The 18,789-nt window shown below is 46.4% G+C and overlaps 1 protein-coding gene across 1 annotated transcript in view; it reads right to left on the bottom strand.

The window, feature by feature from the left end:
* Nucleotides 1-18,789, bottom strand: part of GPR39 (G protein-coupled receptor 39) — a 230,322-nt gene that overhangs the window by 121,804 nt on the left and 89,729 nt on the right. The window lies entirely within an intron of this gene.

Raw genomic sequence — 18,789 nt, 5'->3', positions numbered from 1 at the left:
TGGGCTCTGGCCAGAACACCTGTGAAGAAGGGTGCCGAGAGCGGCTTCGGTTTCCCTGGTAACTGTCCAGCTCAGGCTGCTCTTATCCTTATCAATCCATCCCTCCTAGAATGAGGCTTTCCATGATGTGTTAATCATGGGTCACCCACCTGCCTGTCCCTGTTAGATTCTCATGGGTAGGCTCAGGACACTGGTGCCCACCTTCTAGCCCAGCAGTGGGGCATTGCTCTGCAGAGTGAGGGCCCCTCCCCGCATCTTGCTGCCTCTGACTTACCGCAAAAAAAAAAAATAGGTAACTAATGAGAATCTACTGTGTAGCACAGGGAACTCTACTCAGTGCTCTGTGGTGACCTGAATGGCAAGGAAATCCAAAACAGAGGGGATGTATGTATACGTATAGCTGATTCACTTTGCTGTACCGTAGAAACTAACACAACCTAGTGAAGCAACTATACTCCAATAAAAATTAATTTTAAAAAACATCACCTGGAGGGCGGTTTAAGCTCCAGGTTAATGGGCTTCACCTCCACAGTTTCTGATGCAGCAGATGGAGAGGGGGGTGTGCAAGGGGCAACAACCTACATTTCTCGAAAGTTCCCAGGTGATGCTGGTGCGGTCTGTCAGAATCACTGTTTGAGAATCACAGCTCTAAAACCTCTAAGCATGGTCTGAACTCCTCCCTCAGGTCACAGGCACTCAACATGCCTCATGTAAGCTTCACAACGCCCATGGCAAGCAGCCCACAATTCATAGAGGAGAAAAGTAAAGATTAAAGGTGCTAAAGAAATTACCTAAGGTTACACACGTAATGGGCAGCAAGAGTAGGACTGGGCTGCTCTTTTTTTTTTTTTTTTTTTGCGGTACGCGGGCCTCTCACTGCTGTGGCACAGGCTCCGGACGCGCAGGCTCAGCGGCCATGGCTCACGGGCCCAGCCACTCCGCGGCACGTGGGATCCTCCCGGACCGGGGCACGAACTCGTGTCCCCTGCATCGGCAGGCGGACTCTCAACCACTGCGCCACCAGGGAAGCCCAAGGGCTGCTCTTTTTTTTCTGCTCTGTTTTTCCTACATTACTTGTTCCCAAAAGCTGGCCCTCAGTGATGGCTGACAGAACGTCACAGGTCCAAGCTGAACTGAACAAAATGTGAGTTTTTTTTAAGGTGAACCTTCTGAACTCAACTGAATGGACTTTTCCTTTCCTTAGCTCTATAAGTCCATTTATATTTTAGAGAGTTAAAATACTGTTACCGAACGATGGTGGCAAGAGATGGTCTTTTTCTTTCACTTTGTCCCTTTTAAAATCTCCTTACTTGGCAAAATAAATAGGGGAAGACCTAATTTCAGTCCCTTCTCTTTTGAAGCTCCTGGCAACAACACTCTGCCAGGCTGTCTCCGGGCACCTAAGGGGCACCTGCATATTACAGAGTAAGGATGGCTCAGAATGACCTGTCTCATGGGTACATGGTGGCAGTGCCATGTGTGCCCTTGAGGCCAATCCTCTACCCACTCGCCCTATCACAAGTTCTTCAGAGGGCCCTGTCCCTTACGGAGGCTGGATCTCCTTTCCCCAGCGCTGCCGGAAGCCACAGACACAGGACCAGAGGGAGCGCGGGGAAGCTTTTCTCCCCAGCATTCTGACTTGGCATCTACCAGGTAGTCCTCGGGCATTAAGGAAGGTCCGTGTCAATTCAACTTCTTGCTATTTGCATTTATTTCTACTCTTAGATGGTTGTTGGGATCAAGGGGGAATGGGTTGGTGTCCCAACGTGGAAGTCCCTGAATCAGACAAAGGAAAGCTCTGCTTCCTGTCCCTAATGCCATATAAGTAAGCGGTGGCTTCCACCCACACCAGAAGGCAGTGCAGTGCAGGGTGTCGGCAGGCGGGCTCTGGTGTCACCTGCCTGGGGCCACCCAGTGGCTCTTGCTCTCACAGTACTGGTGGTGTGACCTTAGGCAGGCTACCCAATGTCTCTCTCTGGCTTCGTCCCTCATCCATTAAATCGGGGTAACAGTACCTGCCTCGGGGGGTAGCTGTAAAGAGTCAATGTGTTAGTATATTTAAAGCAACTAAGAACAATGACTGTCATACAGAATACATTTGGATGTTGTGTTTATTACAACTCAGTTGTTCCGAATCATTCCTGGATGCCCACCACCCTCTCAGAGGGCTCTGGGGAGACAGAGATGGAGAGGGCAGAGTTGCAAAGTTATAGAGGAAGGACTATGTTTGCAGAAGCCCAGGCTAACATGGGAGCCGGAAAGATGGGCACAGTGAGAGGTGGGGACATGTGTGTTGACCATTTACATCACAGTGCGGGGCTGACCGGAAGGCTAATGATGGCCTCCGATGGGACAGGGACTCTAAATCCCACCACGTGCTAGGCCAAGAGAAGGTTCTGGAAATATCAGAATCGCACTCCATATTTTCAGCCACATTTACACCAGCAACTACTAACTTGGCACAAAGGGAAGGCCAGGAAAGGCCATAAATATTCTCAGCTCAAATTTTTAAATGACTGAACAATTTCAGTAACTCTTCAATGTTCATAATTATTTGAGGGAGGGAAGAACCTTTTGATCCATTAGAGGCACATACGAAAGAGGAAATCCCGTCATATGAATGAAGGCACAGTACATTAAAAATGTGAATTAAGAATTAAGGAACAAAACAATGGAATTCTGCCAATTTCTAAAATAACTGCTGTACGAATTGCTAATCAGTATCCAGTGTCACAGTGGCTAATTTATTCAGTAAGAGCCAAAAAAGATAAAGGGCCCAGAGATGGTGATGAGGCAACCAGCTTGGTGAAATCAATTGTGTACAAAATGTCGGAAAGGCCTTGACCCTTTGGGAGATGCTTCCAAACATCCGCCTGGGAAATTGAGCTCAGGGTTTTTATATTGGATCTGGATGCCTGGAGGTGCGTGAGACCACATCTGTGGTGTGATGGGGCCCCTTTCCTCACACGGTGTACGTTCTAGCGGTGGACACAGCCAACAAACGAGTAAACAAATAAATAAGAAGGTAACTCCAGAGGGATTTAAATGCTATGAGGAAGATACGATGCACCTCACAGAAAGACGCTGGAAAGTCAGAGTGCTAAGGCCAGTGACCACCTAATATCCACTTGTTCCTTCTTTATTAACAGCAGGAACAAGCTGTTAATATTCTTAGCTGACACAAGTCCCTATCTCTGGCCCCATCCTCTGCAGCTCCCCCGATCAGAGACTGGCAGAGATACGCACACGCCATGAACGTGAGCTCTAAGAGCCTGGGTCCAGGACTCCTGACCATCCACGCCCTGCTAAAAACGCTTCATTGGATCCCACTGCCATCAAGATGGAGATTAAACTCCTGCGCCCTCAGGCCTCACCTCCATCCCCAACCCCTCCACTCCGTTCCTAAATGTACATTCTTGGTGGGGTCCCCAGACATCATCACGCTGAACCAAAGCAATCCACTTTCACTGCCATGTGCTATCTGTGTCCGGCAGGCGTTGGGCAGATGACTCAGCCCCATCACCTGTCCCCTCTTGAGGGGGCCCAGCTGACCCTCCCCCAGAGCTGACATCATGCCTCATCTGCCAGGAGAGAGAAAAGGTCCAGAAAACTCTGCCTGCCTCACAGGACAGGTCCAGTCCATCAGCAGACCCCCACTGAGCACCCGCTGTACATCAGGCACTAAGCGTACACATGGGATTCAAAAACGAGCGAGATGACACTCCTGGAAAAGACAAGATTCTAATTTGAAAAGACACATGCACCCCAATGTTCATAGCAACACTATATACAATAGCCAAGACGTGGAAGCAACCTAAGTGTCTATCGACAGGTGAATGCATAAAGATGATGTGGTCCACATATGCAATGGAATATTACACAGCCATAAAAAAGAATGAAATAATGCCATTTGCAGCAACATGGATGGACCTAGAGATTATCATACTAAGTGAAGTAAGTCAGAGAAAGACAAATACCATGTGAAATCACATATATATGGAATCTAAAAAATATACAAATAAACTTATATACAAAACAGAAACAGACCCACAGACAAGAAAACAACCTTATGGTTACCAAAGGGGAAAGGGAAGGAGGGATAAATTAGGAGTTTGGGATTAACATACACACTACTATATATAAAGTAGATAAACAACAAGGACCTCCTGTATAGCACAGGGAACTCTACTCAATATCCTGTAATAACCTATATGGGGAAAGAATCTGAAAAAGAATAGATATGTGTATATGCATAATTGAATCGCTTTTCTGCACACCTTTAACTAACACAACATTATAAATCAACTCTACTTCAAAATTAAATAAATAAATATTTTTTTAAAAACAAGGGGGGGGAAAAAAAACGAGTGAGGCAAGGTCTTGTTTGGATGGAAGATGGTGGCCAAACAGGCATCATGACTGAGGTGGGTACAACTTGCTGAGGGTATAAAGTAGTAAAGAGCACAGGCATTTCACCTGCCTGGAGTGGGGTGAGGGAAGCTTGGAAAGCTTCCTGGAGGAGGTGTAGCCTAAGCAGAGTCCTATAAAGGAGGTAGACTAAAATTCTTGGTGAAGAAGCCTGAGGAGGGACATGGGAGCCGCAGAGATGCAGGGGCATAAACTAAAAGTGAGAAGGAGGCAAGCAGGGAGGGAAAGAGAGAGGAAGGGCAGTTAGCTGGGGCCGGATCATACGATGGCCTGTATACCACTGCCAAGGAATACGTAGTCTCTCACCCAAGGGCAATGGGGAGGCAGCCCCACAAGTACTTTTAGCAGTGAGTGATGGGCTCCCACTTGCATTTTAGACAAATCTCCCTGAAGTCTGTGTGGTGGATGATTTGAGGAGAAGACGTGGCTGGACACAGGGAGACCAGTCGGGACTCTGGAAGCTACCCATCCAGTCTGAGAGGACAGGGTGGAAACAGCAGTGATGAGATTGTACCCGGTTGATGCCTCCTGCGCTGGCGGGCAGCCTGCTTCATGGCTATAAACATCCATGGGAGCAGCCGTGGCAGTGGCCCTTCTTCCCCCTCCCCTTCTCTTCCTCACACCCCATTTCATTAGATGCTGAGGGTCTCCTCGTGATGGAAACACCAGAGCCCCAGGCACACACCACGCAACTCCCAGTTTGCGGTCATCAAGTTCAGTGACAAACGATGCCTTTGCCTTACGCCTCGGAATTCCTATTAAACTTGTATAATATTAAACAATTAAAATACTCTCCTAGATTCCAGTCTGTGCTTTCTTCAGGAACATGGCCAGTGAGATAAAATACTCAGTGGCTCCTTATTCCCCAACTAGACATCTGACAACATGCTTCATGCCCTGTCTGATATCAAAGCAATCGCACTAGAGTCAGCCTTCCAGAAAACGTGCATTTTTTTCATGGCAACAAATAATAATAATATGAAAAAAAAACTTTGTGATGAGGCCATAATTGGTGAAGCCAAGCTCTGATAATGAGGGAACGGGATATTTATGAGGATCTATTCTGCCTTTATTAGCGTGGAAGGTGGATGGTGGTACGATCAGTAAGGCAATTCACAGTGACTGTAAATATGCCAATGGCATGCTAGACTAATAGGAAAAGTGAAAGTGTAGTACCTTTTCATGCTTGTAGGTTTTGCATGTTCTTTACTGCCACTAAGCCCCCAAAGCCGATGCCTACCTACCCGCAACCTGCAAACCCTAAAGAGGGAAGTGAAACCTTGTTACAGTAGAAGGAATTCAGCCCAGACCTGCCCTGTCCAACATGGCAGCTTCCAGCCCCACGTGGTTCCTGCTCATTTGAACTGAGGCTAGACTGAATTGAGAAATGCTGTACATGTGAAACATACATCTGTTATTGAAGATTTAGGGCAACAAAAGAATGTGAACTAGCTCATTAATATTTTATCATTTTTTTACACACTGAAATAATATTTTGCAGAGAGTCAAATAAAATATATCAAAATTAATTTCACCTGTTTTAACTTTTTAAAATGTGGTTCCTGGAAAATTTTAAGTTACAGATGTGGCTGGAATTATACCAGACAGTGGCCTAGAGCACAGAATTCACTCAAAAGGCAGCCATCGGGCTTCCCTGGTGGCGCAGTGGTTGAGAGTCCGCCTGCCGATGCAGGGGACACGGGTTCGTGCCCCGGTCCGGGAGGATCCCACATGCCGCGGAGCGGCTGGGTCCGTGAGCCATGGCCGCTGAGCCTGCGCGTCCAGAGCCTGTGCTCCGCAACGGGAGAGGCCACAACAGTGAGAGGCCCGCGTACCGCAAAAAAAAAAAAAGGCAGCCATCAAGGATGAGTTGACCGAAGAAGCCCATCTCTGTGGACCTCTAACAACTCATTAGATGTCGGTCCACCAGGGGACGGAGCTGTCATGAAACCCAGGAACAGAGCAGGTGAGACAATCTCAAGGTCCCTCACCCCAGATCTCAAGCTGGCATTTTCTCCCAGGACACCAAGGTCCATCAAGTGGAAGGAAATAAAATTCAATAACAATTTTTATAGTGAGCTATTTTGCCGTTGCTCATTAGTAGCTGTGAGCTAAATTAATTTGAACTTGATTGTCCCCTAATTGGAGAGGGACATAAATCCCGCTGAATGTGCTCTTATGGAGAGCACCTTGATCCTGCACGATCTCACGCTTCTGTTTTCACGACCGTCTGCACGAGAGGGGAGACCAGCTCTCCATAATTACAATAAAAATGATGTTTATTGACCAAGAACATTATAATAGATGGAAATGTGCTAGGTCGTAACATTTTTTCTCAGTGAAGACATTGATCAAGTCTTTACAGAGTTCATATGTTAAAGCCTGATTATAATGACTCAGGAAATTACCAATTGGTATTAAAGTTAAGAGTTTAAGCCACTTATTATGTCAATACGTTTACAGTGCAATAATTTACTATTCCTCCCCAAACACAGAAGAAAAACAACCTCCTATAGACATATCAATGCTTTCCACACACCCACATAGGTCGCTGACTTTTGTTATCTACAGTTTTACCCATAAAAGATGTTGAACAGATACTTGTTCAAAGGAAGATAGTGATATAAAGGAGAGAGAGACCGAAAAGGCGTTGAAACTGAGGCTGGTTTCTGACTGGCCACCTTTGCAGAAATGGTGGCCAGTGGTATCCATCCATACCTGAATCTTACTAATTTTTTTGATAGTTAAAAACATTTACTTGTAAAACCAAATGTTTGTTGAGGTAAAAACTGCCCACAGATTTGGACAGCAATAACATAATTCACGCCAACTACGAAGTAAAAAGATATATCAATATCTAAGCATTTATTTCAAGCCAAGCTATTTTCTCTTTCCTCTCTTATAACCGGAGGGCAACAATTCAGATGAGATAAATTGGACTAGAATGAGAAGGATAAGATTCTATTACGAAATCAATTTTGTGGTGATTGAGGGAGTGCGCTAGTCACATGCTACGCTGGGCACTAGATAAAGGAAATTCATCCACGATGCTCCCTGGCTTCTGGGACTTAAAGACATTCTGTGGAAAGAGTAATACATTTTCCAGGTACAAAAATTATAAAAGGCATAAAAAACATATATATATAATGAAAAATTTCCTTTCCGATCTCCTCTCCTCCCCACATCAGCCTTCCCATACCCAAAAAGGTAACTATTTTTATTAAGGTCTCATGTATTCTTTCGGAGTTTCTTTTGCTTATATGACACATGTAAATAGATGGTCTTATTTTTCTCTTCTTTTCACAAAAGTAGTCTATCACACACACACACACACACACACCAGAGTGACTTGGCTTTTTACATATAGTATCTTAGAAATGTCTTATCAGCTCACAGAGAGCTTCTGCATTTTTTTAACTGATCCATTGTCTCTCTTTATGCAGTGCGCTAACCAGGCCCCTACAGTTGGACATTTGGGTTCTTTTTAATATTCTATTATAAAAATCTAGGGACTTCTGAAGTAGCACTGACATCATCCCTATAATTCTCCTTCCTTTCTCCCTCCCTTCACTTTTTCTCACTCACTCCTTCACTCCACAAGCATCCACTGTGTGTCTACCTGGGCCAGATGCTGTACTAAGGTCCCCAGTAGGGTGTGACGGTCATGTCACATTGGCCCAACAGCAGTCAATGGAGGAAGGGGAATAGAATACATGTGAGACAGACAGCAAGTCGCCCACAGCCCACACTAGTTTTTTTCTAGGAAGTCATTGTAGGTACTGATGGGAGAACACCCAGCCTGAAGGTCAGCAGAGTGTGGCCAGTTACAGAACTGGGAGAACTTCCAACCTACTTGGCCTTGGATGAGCCCCCAGCACTGATGGTCTATGTTCTATGTCCACGGTGGGGGTATATTCAGAATAGGAAGTGTCAGTCATCTGCCTCCCCACGCATTCCCAACCCCCCTCCATCTTTTCTAGGTAGTTCCCTACTCCCTACTGGACACCCAAGGCCTCCTCCTGAGGCCGCCCACCAGCAGCCTGAGACAGTATTCCATATTCTGGACGATTCCAGACATCTTCCTGCTACCAAAGTCTGAGCAGAGCCCTCATCCCCAGAGACAGGCCATCTGCTGAGAAGCTCTGGGTGAGCCATCTGCTGAGAGCTGAGAAGCTCTGGGTGAGCCAGGGACTATGCCCCCCCTCGTTGGAGGCCCCACCTCTACACTGGCAAGGCACACCTCTCACTATGAAGTCCTGTAACGAGTAGCCAGTGACGATGACCTGAGAATTTCCCTCCCTGCGAAAACCTCGTGATCAAAACGTGGGCACAGGAGTGAGCCCCTGTGGGTTGGCCTGGCCCCAGGAAGTGGAAGCACAGGCACACGTGAGACAGGTGCCTGGGGAGGACCAGGGAGAGAGTCAAAAGTCACTCAACATTCAACAAATATTTATTGAGTGCACACGATGTGCTAGGCACTGTTTGAGCTGCTGGGGATACAGCAGTGACAGTCCTAGTTCTTGGGAGATTACGTTCTAGTTGGAGAGATGGCCAGTCAACACCTAAATAAACGAAGAGCTCTGTTAAGTGTGGGCGGGTCAGCAGCTCCCATGTGCTCATCCACTGCCCACAGGCGGTCCCTGTGGCCAGGTGACACCAGAGAATGAGGAACAGCAGGCTGGAAGGGGCCGCGGAGACACGGTGGAGACCTCAGCAGGGCACCGCCTCCCGCGGGCGGCTTGCCAAAGGCCCAGGATACTATCAGGGTAACCCAAGCTGATACCTGCCACCAAGAAGTGAATGAGCGGTTTGGATGGGGGACAGTCATCACCACAACCACAGCCACTATTTACGGAATACGTTTTCAGGGCACCGTACTTTTCATTTTGCATTTCCTTGCAAGAACTGTCTTGTGGGCAGCCAGAGGTAGCTATAATGCCCTGTAGGGTTAGGGGTGCCCAGAGCCATGGGTGCTAAAGCTGGAGTATTAAAATTGTTACGGCAAGAACTCCAAGAGAAAGAAAAAGTTGTTCGGGTTTTCTGGCACCAAAATAGCATTTTTGGTTTTTTCGTCAAGTCATTAATCTTGACTGCCAGACGCTGTCGATAAACAAAGGCTCTTCTAAGTTTCTGTGACATTCATGAGATCTTGGTCTCCTCCCAGTGTAGAGAGGATTCCCCATCGCCGTGCCCGCTAGGCTCTGAGCAGAGCTTCTGTGGGACACAGGTGAATGCTATGGGGGCCTGTGGGCTGGGGGATGGTGAGAGGCAGAGGAGTGCAGAGCTGGAAGGAAGAAACCAGATGGGTATCCAAGACCTGGGGCCACACCTCAAGACCAATTCAGTTCCTGCACCCACCTGAGCTGTCCCTTTCTCCAGACATGCAGTGAGAAAACCTCCACCAAAGAGGGAGGCGCAATGCAGGTTCCCTTGCTTCTAGGGTTTTCAGTGACTTGCTTGACCAATACAGTCGGAACTGCCTGACTTTTCAAGGCTGAGTCATGGGGAGTCTTGCAGTTTCTACCTGGGACTTTTGGAATGCTCACTCCTGGGACGCTGCTTCTTGGAACCCAGCCACAGGCCACATGGAGGCCGCATACAGGTGCAGCAACATGACTGAACCATCTTGGACAGCACAAGCCCCACTGAGCCCCCTGGTGACTGCAGCCCCAGCTGACTTCACATGGAGCCAAAGAACGGCCCAGCTGAGCGCAGTCAACCCACAGCATCGGGAGAGAAAACAAAATGCTGGTTGTTGTAAGCCACTGTGATTTGAGATGGTTTGTTCCATAGTAATAAATAATGAAAATATTAATTGGCAAGTCTAAGTTTCCTAGGCACCCAGAGGGATAAAGAGGAAGAAATACATATATGGATATATGTATGTAAGTATGCATGTGTGTGTTGTAGTGTGTGTATATTTTACGGAGAGACGGCAAGCAACTCAGTGCAGTGTACATTAGTGTATGATAGCGCTCTCTGCAACTACTCTAGGCCAGGCACCAGTAGGTACTTTATAATCGTAACTTCACTCCATCTTCACAAAACCCTGTTAGATGAAAACTGTTGTTAACCCAGAGCACAGATGAGGTCACAAAGTCTCAGAGAAGTCAAGATACTTGCCCAAGGTCACACAGCTGATAAAGAGCAGAGTAGAGATTCCAACCTGATTCCTCAGCTGGAGTCCCCAGCCTCTGCTCTCTGCCTGAGGTAGTTCCACAGAGATAAACCATAACCACCACCTCTCCATATGGAGAAGACTAGGGGGTTGAGAGGCCATTAGAGAATACCAGGAAAAGGGGGCCATGCCCCACCCTCATCCTTTTGGGTGCCCTGGACTCTCTCTTCCAGAATCCCTTCAACGTCCCCACTGCTGGGCTGGGGAAGCGTGTGGAGCAAGCCCCAGTTAACCTAGGCGTATTCTCCCAGCAAAGGGTTCAGTACGAATCCTAATCTCTGTATGTTTTACATTTACTTACAGCTCAGCAGCTCCTGCAAAGTCTACTTGTGCTTTGACCATAGGGGCGAGAATGAAGAAATACGTAATTACCCGAGTCGCCCACTTAGCCCTAGACTGACAATGAAAGTTACAGCTTAACTCCCTCAGGAGAGGAAAGATGGTACCCAAGCTAACACAGGACCAGCTTCTTACACCTGGCCCGGGACAGAGGGCTGCATTTGGGTCTGAGGGCTGAAGACGAGTTAAAACAATAAGCCACACGCCACAAGACGTCAAGAGTTCGTGTGCTCTGTAATAAGCACACAGCACAGTATTTCAGTGTATTCATATGTATGTATTCATATGTATTCATATGTATGGAGTCTGGAGCCAGACAGCTTGGGTGTGAGTCACCATTTGCTCGAACTGCTATATCTCAGTTTCCTCATCTGTAAAATGGAGATGCTATTAGTAACGGTACCTGCCTCATAGAGTGGTTGGGAGGATTAAACAGCTAACACTAAGAAATGATTGGTTAATGATGCCTGGCACATAGAACAGCACTAAATAAGTGTTTGCTGTTATTTGCAAATGGCCTCTGACCCTAACATGGATACTTCAGGAGAAATTAATCACCACCACCCCCTACAAATAACACTGCTCTGGTTGGCCAACAAGCTTGTCAGAGCCCTCCTTCAGCACTTCCGGTTGTGACTCGTGAATTCTGCTTACAGGAATACAGACCCTTACCAACCGTCTCCAGAATTTTAAAAACCGTCTTATCATTTTTGTTTAGAATATCATACAGAACTGATTTAAGTTGAAAATATCTCATTCAGATCAGTATAATGTGAAAGAATGAGTTCTAAATTTTATCTTTAACTGTATTTAATAATATTCATAATATGTAGTCAAATCTGTACTTATTTCCATTTACCAAGTGATGCACACAGTTTAATTTACTCTAGATTAATTACGTAAGAAAAATGTGATTTGGTGACAATAAATTCCCAAGTGTTGTAATAATCAGGTTTGGTTTGGGGACTGAACATACATGAAAATGTGTTGCCACATCTGAAACAGACAAACCCTGCTTTCACGACGGGACGAGGGGAATTCTTGCAACATGCACCTTAAAATTAAGCTCATTAATTTTTGTGTTTTCCTTTTAGATGATGAGATAAAGGAGGCTTATTTTTTAGGGGTTTTTTTTAATAAAGAATTTCTGCAAAAACACATTCTGAACTCTTTATTTTAAATAAATGAAAAGCCAAATGGATACCATCATCTCTCTATTTTCTCCATTTAACAATGGCTTTTGGAGTTCAGGAGCTACCCTGCTGCACGGGGTACACATAGTGAGCAAATGAACCTAATGTGCGATCAGATAAAATCGTCCTGAGGCACATTTGAAGAGTCATTGTCATGTTTATGCCCCCTCATTTATTTCACATCTTTCTACATCAATGTTCCTTATCCATTTCACCAAATCTACTGCGGTAGTAAAGAAAAGAAAACCAAGAACAGAAAGACTTTGACACTGTAGGACAGTCAAAGCCACCACAGCAGCTAACGCGCAAGGCGTCAGAATTCAAGGAAGCTGTCAGGGCTATGTGTACACGCGGCACGACTAAGCAGCTTGACCACGAGCCCATTTGTTTGATCCACACCAATGGTCCCTGGGGCCTCTCAGTCATAGCTGGGGAACATAGAGATTTTCAGTAAATGAAGTTACTGGTTGGGAAGTAACCTCTCTCCTGCCCCTCCTGGGGGCCGCCCCTCGCACTCGTGGCGAACAGCCTCCTGGGAGCCTCTTCCACCACCCACCCACAGGCCTCTCTCCTCAGAGCTCTGCCCTGCATTTTCCATCCAGATGCTTCAGGACCTGCGCAGGTGTCTGCAGACAGGTGAGACAAGGTGGGCCTGGGGTCGACTGTCGGAGCCAAAGGGGACAGAGTCAGAGAGGGACCTATGATGACACGGCACCTGCCACCCACACAGTGCCAGTACCCCCACAGCTTTCTTCAAGACCTTGCGTGGGCCAGTTGTGGGAGGTAGGGATCCTTATGCCTCATCAAAGATGAAAAACCTGAGAGTCAGAGCCATTAAGGGAGTCGCTCAAGGCCGTGACGATCCAAAATTTTGTTTCCAAAGAATTATGAGGGGGACTTCCCTGGTGGTGCAGTGGTTAAGAATCCGCCTGGCAATGCAGGGGACACGGGTTCGAGCCCTGGTCCGGGAAGATCCCACATGCCACGGGGCAGCTAAGCCCGTGCGCCACAACTACCGAGCCTGCACTCTAGGGCCCGCTCGCCACAACTACTGAGCCCCCTAGCCACAACTACTGAAGCTCGTGTGCCTAGAGCCCGTGCTCTGCAACAAGAGAAGCCACCGCAATGAGAAGCCCGTGCACCGCAACGAAGAGCAGCCCCCGCTCGCCACAACTAGAGAAAGCCTGTGCACAGCAACGAAGACCCAACGCAGCTAAAAATAAAAATAATTTTTTAAAAAAAGAATTATGAGGAATGAAAACATAGTTACAATGTAATATAAGTAAACTTCTTCAGATACCAGTATAAGTGCATCCCCATGTCTGAATCTGCTCGGCTCCTGAGTTCAGACAGTCAGCAGTCGGCAGGGGACACGTGTGGCTGTGACTGTATGTACCCACACACAGAGGTATGTACGTGTGCATGCACGCATGAGTGTGTTTGTGTGTGTATGTGTGTGATGTTTGGGATTCTAGTTGGCGTTGATTTTAGATGGAAAAATACCAAGTTTTTCCAAGTGGCTATCTTTGAGTTACAGTAGAGGCAGCGTTTAGGAATTTTTTGCTCTGTGCATGTTTCCACTTTCCCTCTACTGCCCATATATTATTTTAACAATCAGAAAGTTCGGGGTTTTTTTGTAAATCTAGGCAACACATATTAAGCTGCTTGTTACCGACTCATCACAGCAGGGACAGAAACAGCCTGCCTCCTGGGCTGTCAGGTGGAGGCCTGGTGGTGAGGGCACGAATCATGCTGGGGAGAAGATGGGGTGATCTGGCAAGACTGGGGAAACAGTTCCTTCTGCTTTCCCATCTCTCTGCAGCTTCTGACTCCAGCCTCTGCACCGCACAGCTGGGTCACTCATTTCTGGGGAGCCCCTCCCTCCATGTCTGCATCCCCTCTCCTGGGAAACTGGGGAGCTTGTAAATTTAATGTGTAATCCAAGCACCCCGAACCCTGCACCCTAGGAGCTCTGGGTCCCCAGGCCCAAGGCATATGGACTGGCAGACAGTGGGAGCATTTCTCTGTCCCAGGCTGTCTGTGACCCCATCCTCCTCCGCCAATATTTCTGTCTGTAAAATGGTGAACCCGGGGCCTCTCCTGGGCTTCCAGCCACTGACAGCAGGTGAGAGCCCTGCATATGCTCATCACCCTCAGTGGCATATAAATATTTTTACTGCACTTAACAAGATGCTGCCCTTGGTCTCTGGGAAAAGCCCCTCTGGTTTGTGGGTTCCATTTAAATGTGTAGAAACGTTTGCTGTCCAAACGGATGGCTTCCTGTCTTCGCAGGGGAAATCTGCATCTTCTCATTAGGTAACCTGCTAGAACACTGAACGTTCAGCCTCCGATTTTCAGAGGGCAGCCCTTCTACTCACCCACCTGACCAGGGCTGCTCAGGAAAGACCTCAGAAGCAGAAGTCTGTGTTTAGCCAGGAGGCACAGCGTGAGGGCTGGATATAGGGCCCAGGGAGAAAGAGATGCTGAGAGTCTTCTGCAGACTGTGACAAGCCTCTGGAGTTAGACTGTGTCGGATGATCAACAGCTTGGCTGGCCTTTGCCCCAGGCTCCTGAGAGAGAGCCTCTATAGCCTTGGAAACCCCCTGAGTAACAGCAGTGTCCTTGTTATTCAAGGTGGGTCCCTCGGACCACACCTGAGTTTATGCTAATGAGACAGCTCCTGCTGGGCCCCTAGGTAGTTTCAGGATGGGGCTGGCCAAGCCAGAAAGACCAACCACTACGTGATTAGTGGCTTAGAGCTGAGTGATGTCAGCCTGGAGGGCACTAGAGATTGAATTAAAGTCACAGACAATGATTCAACCAATTGTGTTTGCATAATGAAACCCCAGCAAAAACTCTGGACACCAACGCTCAGTAGAGCCACCTAGTTAATTGTGCTGGAAGGGTGACAAAAAGCTTCATGTTGGGGGCCCTCTCAGACCCTATGTAGCTCTTCTTTTCTCTGGTCCTGATTTGTATCCTTTATAATAAAACCATACGCATAAGGATAGTGCTTTCCTGAGTTTTGTGAATTGCTCTGCAAATTATAGATTCTAAGGGGGTCATGGGAATGCCCAAATTTATAGCCAACTGGTCAGAGATACAGATGGCCTGGGGACCCCCTAAGCTTGTAGCTTGTGTCTGAAGTGAGAGCAAGCTTGTGGGAGACTATTCCCTTCACCTGTGAAATGTGACCTAATTCCAGGTGGTTAGTGTCAGAATTGCGTTGCAGGCTGCTGGAGTTCAAACCCTGACCCTGGGGCTTTCCTGCTGTGCCATCTACTATCCTTTCCAGTCCTCGGTACCTACATCTAAATCAGTTAAGGGAGAAAGCACACGTAGAATGCTCAGAGCTGAACGGACAGCAGTAAGCGCTCATACACATTATCTATCATCACTGAGACCTACACCCTGCCAGGGAGAATGACAGGGACTTACGTCCTTATCTTTCTCTAGCTAAAGACCTCCTCTGTCTCTTCTAAGGTCTTTACCCAATATAGAATATTCTGGTCTGCTCCACACCTTTTCACATTTTGCTGAGCTCTGCCTAATATTATTCCTTAACGATTCATTCGTATCTCATGTCTATATATAAATAAAGTTACTTCCTATTTACATACCGATTTATTAGCCTATGCCATGGTAACAGCTGGACAGTATTTCACCAAAATTGGAGAGGTGATCTGCAGTGATCTCACTCCAAATATAGGCTAGGCAAGGTACAAGAAGTTTGCTTTGGGGGACCCTTGGAGCATTTCAGTTGTTCACCTTTTATACCAAGAAAAACATTAAACATTTCAACAAACGAATTTGCTACATATATATATTTAAAACTGTACTAGAATTTAGTGGCTGTGATAGGGAGTCACCAAATGTTCATTAATTCTTTTAAGTCATTGCTTTAATTCTATTGTATGTGAGAAGACAAAGAAAACAAATGCCACACAAAATGGCCTTATCAGAGGGGCACCCACCAGAAGAGGGTTTCAGAGCTAGATGGGATAACCAGTCTCTCTTGAGGGCTTCAAGCCCAAGGAGTACTTGAGCACCCAAAAGACAGGCAGTCGCCACCCTGAGCTTCAGGAACAGGGGTCCAAGAGGGCGAGTGCCCACCAGCTGGGAGCGGTTTGCTCTTTCTTTCACAGGTAATGGAAAACAAAATTCCACTGAGGGACATTCTGCTGCCAATCAGGAGGCACATGAAATGCACAGTGAGATGCCACGGCAGAGGAAAAAATGATAGTTTTAAATATGCCGTTGCTAAAGCATCACACATCAGTTTGATGTTAAAAATTGGGGGCTTCCCTGGTGGCGCAGTGGTTGAGAGTCCGCCTGCCGATGCAGGGGACGCGGGTTCGTGCCCCGGTCTGGGAAGATCCCACATGCCGCGGAGCGGCTGGGCCCGTGAGCCATGGCCGCTGAGCCTGCGCGTCCGGAGCCTGTGCTCCGCAACGAGAGAGGCCACAACAGTGAGAGGCCTGCATACCGCAAAAAAAAAAAAAATTGGATACAACTGTCACCTGTAATTGAAGAGTCAGCTTAAGTGATGCTGCTCCAATGATAAGGTCAGGTTGGAGCCTATTTCAGGGACCTAGAATGTAGGTTGTCTTCCAGGTACCAGCTGTGCATTTCAACAGGGTGTAGTCTAGAGGAATCTTTATTAATATATTCCCTGGACACTGCTGAGCCCTTCAAACTACTCCCTTCTCTTTCAGACATTTCAGAGAATACCTGTTTCTATACAGCCATTGGTAAGTCATTAGGGCAGACACTGCAAACGCAGGGGTTACGATTTGTTTGAGCTGCTTCTTACTTGGGCAGCTTCAGTATGAGAGGCAATAGGAATTGATTCATATGCGCTCCAGACCGCGGCATACTAAGTAGAGTGTCAGAGCCTTCTTCCAAAGTGGGAAATAATTATGACTTCATTACATATGACGATCACATAAACGTCCTAAAAGAGTTCAACATTCATCTTTTGACTGTTTGCATAATGATGTATGGGCAAGAAAGGTAACATGTAGATTCCAGAAAAGGATCCTGTGCTTTCAATTGGGGCTAGTTGAAGAAGAGCTGTGTTTCACCTTTCAGAATGGCTATCGTCAAAAGGTCTACAAATACCAAATGCTGGCGAGGGTATAGAGAAAAGGGAACCCTCCTACACTGTTGGTGGGAATGTAAATTGGTGTAGCCACTGTGGAAAACAGTATGGAGGTTCCTCAAAAAACTAAAAATAGAACCACTATATGACCCAGCAATTCCACTCTTGAGTATATATCCAAAAACAAACAAAAACACTCATTCAAAAAGATACATGCACCCCAGTGTTCATAGCAGCACTATTTACAACTGCCAAGACATGGAAACAACCTAAGTGACCATCAACAGATGAATGAGTAAAGAAGATGTAACATATATATATATTTATATTTATATCATGGAATACTACTCATCCATAGAAAGAACAAAATTTTGCCATTGGCAGCAACATGGATGGACTTGGAGGGCATTATGCTAAGTGAAATAAGTCAGACAGAGAAAGATAAATGCTGAATGATATCACTTATATGTGGAATCTAAAAAATACAACAAACTAGTGAGTATAACGTAACAGAAGCCGACTCGCAGATACAGAGAACAAACTGGTGGTTACGGGGTGGGGGGCAATATAGGGGTGGGAGAGTATGAGGCACAAACTATTAGGTATAAAATAAGCTATAAGGATATATTTACAACATGGGGATTGTAGCCAATATTTTGTAATAACTGTAAATTGAAAGTAACCTTTAAACATTGTATAAAAATAAAACAGTTTTTTAGAAAAAGAAGAGGCGTGTTTGAAGGTGGCAGGAGTCACATGAGTTCTTAAAATTTTCTTCCAGTTGTCCACACCTTTTTCCTTTGGCCTCTCCTACCTGGCAACAACCCACTCCTTCTCTCACATTCAGCCTACAAAGAACAAGCAGGGTCGCTGAGTAAAGAGGGAAGAGAAAGACCTCAGAGGAAAGAAGGGGAGGAAGACCCATGACAGCCTCAAGAAAATCATGAAAAATGTCCAATTGCTTAACGATGGCCATTTTAGGAGGCAAATATTGGTTATTTGGAATTCATATGCAAATGAGATGTTGACCCTGTGATGATGACACTCAATGTGTGTGTACATATATGTATGTGTATACATATATATACGTGTACACACACACACTCACACACATATATACACACACCAGGTCTCTCTCCATCCAACCACTCATACATCAGGATGGGTTCCTCTGGAACATCTCAGCAGTGATCACTGGCTTGTAAGACCAGCTCTGAAAGACATACATGAATAAGGACATCACCGGATAATTGTTCCTGTCAGGAGAGCAAATTTCCACCACGCCTGCATAAAAATGAAAGTAAAACTCAGAAACCAAACAGATATTTTAGAAATCGGTGGAAATCAGCCCTTTCCCTCCTGCCTTCAACGTCCCCTCGTGCTATTCCACACCCTACGAGGCTGGGAATGACTCATGGCCCCCACAGAGCCATCAGAGCGCCCTAATCCAATTCATCAGGACTACTAACGACTCCTGGCACGGGCATGCAGGCCATATTGCTGAGATTCCAGGAGGCTGGCAGCCCAGCCACACCGGGCAAAGTGTAGTT

Source organism: Stenella coeruleoalba (assembly GCF_951394435.1).
Source record: "Stenella coeruleoalba genome assembly, chromosome: 6".
Taxonomy (NCBI): Eukaryota; Metazoa; Chordata; class Mammalia; order Artiodactyla; family Delphinidae; genus Stenella; species Stenella coeruleoalba.
This window is presented reverse-complemented; position numbering and strand designations above follow the sequence as displayed.